We start from the raw sequence: 7,306 nt of genomic DNA, 5'->3' as shown, positions 1-7,306 counted from the left end.
AGAGAGAGAAAAGGAGAGAGAGAAGGAGAGAGAGAGAAAAGGAGAGAGGGAAAAGGAGAGAGAGAGAGAAAAGGAGAGAGAGAGATAAAAGCAGAGAGAGAGAGGAGAGAGAGAGAGAAAAGGAGAGAGAAAAGGAGAGAGAGAGAAAAGGAGAGAGAGAAAAGGAGAGAGAGAGAGAGAGAGAGAGAGAGAGAGACTTTATTGGACATGAGGAGAGTAGATATTAGCTAGTTTGTGGAATCCCTAAACACAGCCTGACTCATCACATAAACTGCTCCTACTGTTTATTATTTATCCTGTTGCCTAGTCACACTCCGAGTTATATGTACGTATCTACCTCCATTACCTCGTCCCCCTGCACATCAAGTCTGTACTGGTACCCCAGGACAGACTAAGTTATCGTTACTCATTATGTACTTATTATAACATTTTTTTCCCTTTCTATTTTTTCCTTTTTCCTCTGCATTGTTGGGAACGGTCCATGAGTAATATTTTCGCTGACAAATAAAATGTGATTTGATGGTTGCGTTCACCATTCTATCAGGCTGGTTCCACCAGACTAATACAGTACTTTCAGGAATGATCCCTAAAACCCTCTTATTAACTATTTGGATTAACATATTACATACAATGTAAAGGGGTTGACATGAATTTGACAGGGAGCTTGGTGGCAAGTAAAATTCTGTATTTCATATTACAATATCAAAGCGAGTAGTGTGTAATGAAACACAGTACAATATTGTAAAATGTGCTGTATAATACTATAAAAAAAAAAAGTAAATGCTACCGTAATCAGTGAATGAATAGATTAATTAAATTTGTTGAGGGAAGGGGTTTGTATTTCACAGTATTTTACTGTAATTACAAGGGTGCAAGCAGGTTGGCTGCTAGGTAAAGTGTTTACAAACATTACAGGGTATTAATTAATATTTTGTGTTTTATACCACTTGCACTTCTAGAGGCCTTAACAAAGGCTTCCAAACTGGCAGTGACTACAGGTCAAAGCAGACCAAAAGGACATAGCAAAATGATTTTATTTTATTTAACTAGGCAAGTCAGTTAAGAACAAATTCTTATTTACAATAACAGCCTACCCCGGCCAAACCCTAACCCGGATGACACTGGGCCAATTGTGCACCGCCCCATGGGACTCCCAATCACAGCCGGTTGTGATACAGCCTGGAATCAAACAAGGGTCTGTAGTGACACCTCTAGCACTGAGATGGAGTGCCTTAGACCACTGTGCCACTCAGGAGCCCATTTAAAGTTTAAGACTCGCTGCCACTCCAATCTGTCCTGTAAACATTTAAAACTGATGGGGCATATAACCACATACAGATGTAGGATCTTAATTTGAGCCTGTTTGCTACAGCAGGAAAATAATCCTGCAGCAACAGGAAATGTAAAGGATTATGTGGATTATAATTAATAGCATTTTTTTTGTAGGCATTGATCCTTTTTTGTTAGAGCAAGTCAAGTCTGACATTTTAAGTTGAAATCACAAACTTTAGAAGCCTTTTTGAACCGCAAATACATTCCAAGTTTGCATTTGCTACTGTACAGGAAAATTCTCCTCAACAAAAAAGTGATGAAATTAAGATCCTACATATGTAGGAGTTAAATTGGTTCGGTATTCTCATTAAATGGTGCAACAAATATAGCCTCTTACAAGGCACGCCTCAAAATGCGTTAATGAACAAGAAAAAAACAATACCATGCACCAACTAGTGGTCAAAAGGTTTATGGCACTCCAAAAATACAGTACGGTACTGTTTTCTGTGGGGTGGAATTACAGTATCATTCAAAATACAGCAATTGTTTCCCGCTCACAAGCTTTTCCGACAATGCACCATCATTTAAATTATGCTGCAATAAAACGTTTCAGAGTATTTTTCTGTTGATCATTTTAAAAATGACTGTATACTTTATAGTTTTCTGTTACAGTGTAGCATAGACATATTTGTGTAGAAATTGTCCTCAAGCACAGCTCCAGGATCAGTTGTCCTTCCACAATTCCAACCTACAACCTGCAACCCCAATGCAATCTATGATGGCTATATCCATTTTTGGACTTTTAAATTAATGATATATACCCACTGATTCTTGAAGAATATAACTTATAAACGCTTCATGAACTGCAACTGAATATTAGGAAGGTGTTGATAACATTTATTATTTCTGCAAGCAAACCTATGTGGCCCCCTCCTGGAAGAACTGAATGCTCAAAGCCAACTCTAAACATCTCCCCTTGTCTTGAGCACAGTGCGCTGATCTCTAAACAAATTCCACCTGGTTCATCTGCCACTGTGGAGGTTTACTAATGGCGACCAGTAGATGGCGATGGAGCTTAGCTTTTGCCTGGGGTAGACGTTTCAGAGCTCGGAATGACAGAAATATGTAAGTATCATCTAGTAGCAAAATCACTGTAGTGACCGTTCACTCCTAACTCTAGAGTCTAGTCTATCATATCTGGAAAACTACAGTGTTGTTATAAGACTGGTGTGTTGGTTCATGTATGTATTCCATTATCATTTATAGAGTTGGATTTGTGTGTACGTGTGTGTGATATGTTTTTTATGAGGTCACAATAAGGACAGACTACTACTCCTACTTCTCTCTATTTTCAGTCTATAATCTGGTGAGCAGAGAACCCTGTTGAAGAAGAAAGGAGCGATGGATGAGAGAGAGAGAATGAGAGAGAGAGAGAGAGAGAGAGAGAGGGTGTGTGTGTGAGTGTGGGTTAGAAACAAGGGGCTTTACCATTGAATCTAAACCAACACCTCAGAAAGAGCTGTTAAAGAAAAAGTAGTCGGAAGGAAGGACAGCGAAAGAGAAGGAAAGGGAGAGAGAGAGAGAGACAGAGAGCGAGAGATACAGAGGGAGTGAGAGAGAGAGGGGGAGAGGGGGGATACATGTCACAGAAGAATAAACCAAATGCAGTGCCAGAGAAAAGGATAAACAAAGAGAGAAAAGGAGGGAAACAATCCTCCCATTCTTCCGATGCACCTGCACCACGGCACACGACAAGAAGTGCCCACTCACTTTTTCACCCTCCTCTCCCCCCCCCTCTCTCTCGTTCTCTCTCTCCAACAAGATCTCACGGTTTTCAAATCAAATCAACAAATCACATTTTATTAGTCACATGAGCCGAATACCTTACAGTGAAATGCTTACTTACAAGCCCTTAACTTCATTAGGGTAGGGGGCACTATTTTCACCTCTGGATGAAAAGTGTGCCCAAAGTAAACTGCCTGTTACTCAGGCCCAGAAGCTAGGATATGCATATAATAGATTTGGATAGAAAACACTCTAAAGTTTCTAAAATTGTTAAAATAATGTCTGTGAGTATAACAGAACTGATATGGCAGGTGAAACCCTGAGGACAAACCCCCCCCCCCCCAAAACGTGTTCCGCTTACCACTATTTTCAATGGCTAGTATTTTAATAATAAGCCCAAGTCCTCCCAGATTGCAGTTCCTAGGGATTCCATTAGACGACAACAGTCTTTAGAAAGAGTTTCAGGCTGGTTTTTGGAAAAATGACCCAGAAATTGTAGTTTTACAAAGGTGGCTTCCATTTTGGCTTCAGTGTTTCCAAGCGCATGGAGGAAAGCGCGTTCTTTCTTATTTATCTCCAGTAATGAACATAGTATTCTCCATCTTAAATTGTATTGTTTATTTGCGTATTAGGATACCTAAGGTTTGATTATAAACGTTGTTTGACATGTTTGGAAAAGTTTATTAGTAACGTTTGGGATTCATTTTGTATGCATTTTGATGGAGGGAAACTGAGTGGATTATTGACTGAAGCGTGCCAGCTAAACTGAGTTTTTATGGATATAAAGGACTTTATCGAACAAAAGGACCATTTGTAATGTAACTGAGACCTTTTGGAGTGCCAACAGAAGAAGGTCTTCAAAGGTAAGGCATATATTATATCGCAACTGCCCGGTTGAAAATAATTTGTCTTGAATTTGTATGCGGGGCGCGGTCCTCAGATAATCGCATGGTTTGCTTTCACCGTAAAGCCTTTTTGAAATCTGACACCTTGGCTGGATTAACAAGAAGTTAAGCTTTATTTTGATGTATAACACATACATTTTCAAGAATGTTAAATATTTGAATTTAGTATTTTTGAATTTCGTGCTCTGCAATTTCACCGGATGTTGCAAGGTGAGACGCTACCGTCCCACGTACCCGAGAGAGGTTAGGCAAAAATATAGTTTTAAGAAAAATAAGTGTTAGCAAGTATTTACTAAAATAAACTGAAATGTAAAAAATGTAATATAAAATATATATATATATAAAAAGTAAAAAACGATACAAATTTGACTTCAGATTCTGAAGTGTTTTATATATATTTATATATATATATATATATATATATATATATATATATTATTATATATTATTATTCCAACCTCATAGCGTGGGTATATATATATACCCGATGAGGTTGGAATAATAATTGATAATTCAATTTTAGTGTAAGAGAAGCGTGAAAAACACGCCTGAAAGTTTTGCCTGTTTTTCTGGGAAGGAGTTTTAGCCTGCCTGGTAACATCACCAGGCAGCACTTTTGTTAATAGACCACTAAAAAAGAGAGACAGTCCTAGCAAAATTCTTGCATGAGATTGGATGTCTGTCCATTTCCTGGAGACATCGGAAATATCTGAAGTTTATCCATGTTTGTCCAAATTTCGAAGTTTCGAAGTTGCTCCAAACATCACATTTTGAAGTGATTTTGACACCATGGGCTGACTCCTCCTGCTCAGCAGCATTCAATTTCTCCAAACATCAAATTTCAAAGTTAAGGGTTAAAGGCCCAGTGCAGTCAAAAATGTGCTTTTCTTGTGTTACCACTAAAAAAGAGAGACAGTCCTAGCAAAATTCTTGCTTGAGATTGGATGTCTGTCCATTTCCTGGAGACATCGGAAATATCTTCAAAATCAGCCACTAGGGGCAACATTGAGCGCTATTACATCAAGTAGGCTGGGTTTTTTGTAATACAATGACTCCGGATCAGAAGGTTGTGCGTTCAACCCAGTGGTAGACACTCATTTTGTTTTTCTTTTACCCAATCCCAAACCTTAACCTTTAACTTAAACATCCAGAATGAATGTCTCAACTAAATATTTGAACCCTATCCAAAACTTGAAATGTCCTATGCAGCCGTTTTTATATCAATAAGAGAGAAGACAGTAGACGGCACACGTCAAACGTGTGATTTATGACCCTATGTCATGGGTGACGTGTGTATGCCCATATATGGGCATCCGGTCAGGACATCCTGGTCGGGAAGTTATCACGTGCTCTAGGGAGTGCCCATATATGGACATCCTGTTCCTGTTCTCACACCTTAGAGTGAGTGTTAATTTATGCATATGGTGCATCTATTCCTTTGAAGCTGTCACGCTTTAGAGTTAGTGTTTATTTAACAAGATATTGCATCAGTATATGTTAAAGCATGTGGTGGCAATTGATCTATCCTGGGGTGTGTGTGTGTGTGTGTGTGTGTGTGTGTGTGTGTGTGTGTGTGTGTGTGTGTGTGTGTGTGTGTGTGTGTGTATGTCTCTGCAGGGGTGTTTGAAACAATATTTTTTTATCTAAACAAGTCAACAATAGGAGGGCACATATACATAATGATACCCAAACAACAGGTGATTTTTCCTAGGTTGGGGATCAACAACAACAACAACAAAAAAGGAGCAAACAGCGCCCTCCCTTACACAGCACGGCCCCATCATGCTATTTTCGAAGTCCAAAAATAAAATCCATAAGAATATTTATACATTAAAGCAAAAAAGTGTGTACCCTATTTTAAAAGCTACTTTTGTGTTTACGGTGGACAGCCCACACCCAGCACAGATAGGTGATGCATTATGGACTCCGATGAAACAGACAGTATTCTACCGTTTTGTATGAACGTTTTTCCAAACACCCCAAGAACTGAGGCTATAACCATCACATCCACATCCCCGGGAACCTCAAGCCAATCGCTACATATTCGCGACCCCAAGACGCAACTCACAACTCAGGCCCAAGAGCATAGCGCAGAATCAGCCAATTCTGAGAGAGAAACAATATTCCGTCAAGATATTCTAAAACTGGAGGACACTGATTTTTACGATATGTCTTTATGTCAATTGTATGTATTTTTAATGTATATATTTTGTATGAATATATTTTAATATTATTGTAGAAAAGGACCCTGGAGTTGGTGGAAGAATCATTGACTTCATGGCCATTTACACAGATGGACCAGGGGCGCTTTAATTAGGTCGGGGGGAAATGTCCGACAGATCTCAACCCTATAAAATGAGGAAATCGCCATCGCTCGATCTCGCTGATTTCTCTTCCTTAACTTCGGCTAATCCAGAAGTTCTGTGCGTCCATGAATCCACGTACGTCCACTGAATCTGTTACATTTCAGCTAAACTATCTGTTGAGATCAGGAGTGCGGCTTGGAACGCATGCCTCAAATCTATTGTGTAATGTGAAGGGTCAATGATCACGGCCCTACGGAACGTCACATGCCAATTAGGCCAACGATATATGGTTAATATGTCATGAAATTACATGTACACATGAAGACACTTGAAAGGGTGAATGTCACGTCCTGACCAGTAAAGGGGTTATTTGTTATTGTAGTTTGGTCAGGACGTGGCAGGGGGTGTTTGTTTTATGTGGCTCGGGGTTTGTTGGGCTATGTACTTATGTAAGAGGGGTGTTTGTTTTATGTGTTCCGGGGTTTTTTGGTCTATGTTCTATGTTAGTGTATTTCTATGTTCAGTCTAGTCTATCTATTTCTACGTTTAGTTCATTGGATTGACCTTCAATAGGAGGCAGCTGTTCTTCGTTGCCTCTGATTGAAGGTCCTATGTATAGGGGTGTTTTTGTAATGGGATTTGTGGGTAGTTGTCTCCTGTTTTGTGTCTGTGCACATGACAGGACTGTTTAGTGTCGTTCATTGTGTTGTATACGTGTTTCTTTTGGTTTTCCTTCTTTTAATAAAAATAAAGAAGATGAGTATACACGTTCCCACTGCACCTTGGTCTACTCCTTACGACACCCGTTACAGTGAAATAAGAAACGTCATTGTCTGCTGAACTGATCGATTCTGATAAACTAATGGGGATTATAGATTGAATAACCGATCACTGTATGTATTCTTCTCATGATTATGATAAATAGTTACGAGCATAAATGACTCAAGGATGATTCCTATTGACTCCATAATGAACGGGATTGTTGAATTCCCTAATTATGGTAATAATGAATGATTGTTATGATTTGATCTTTATGAT

The sequence above is a fragment of the Salmo trutta genome, chromosome 5, assembly GCF_901001165.1.
Source record: "Salmo trutta chromosome 5, fSalTru1.1, whole genome shotgun sequence".
Lineage (NCBI taxonomy): Eukaryota > Metazoa > Chordata > Actinopteri > Salmoniformes > Salmonidae > Salmo > Salmo trutta.
The sequence above is the reverse complement of the archived record's forward strand: the minus strand, read 5'-3'. Positions refer to the sequence as shown.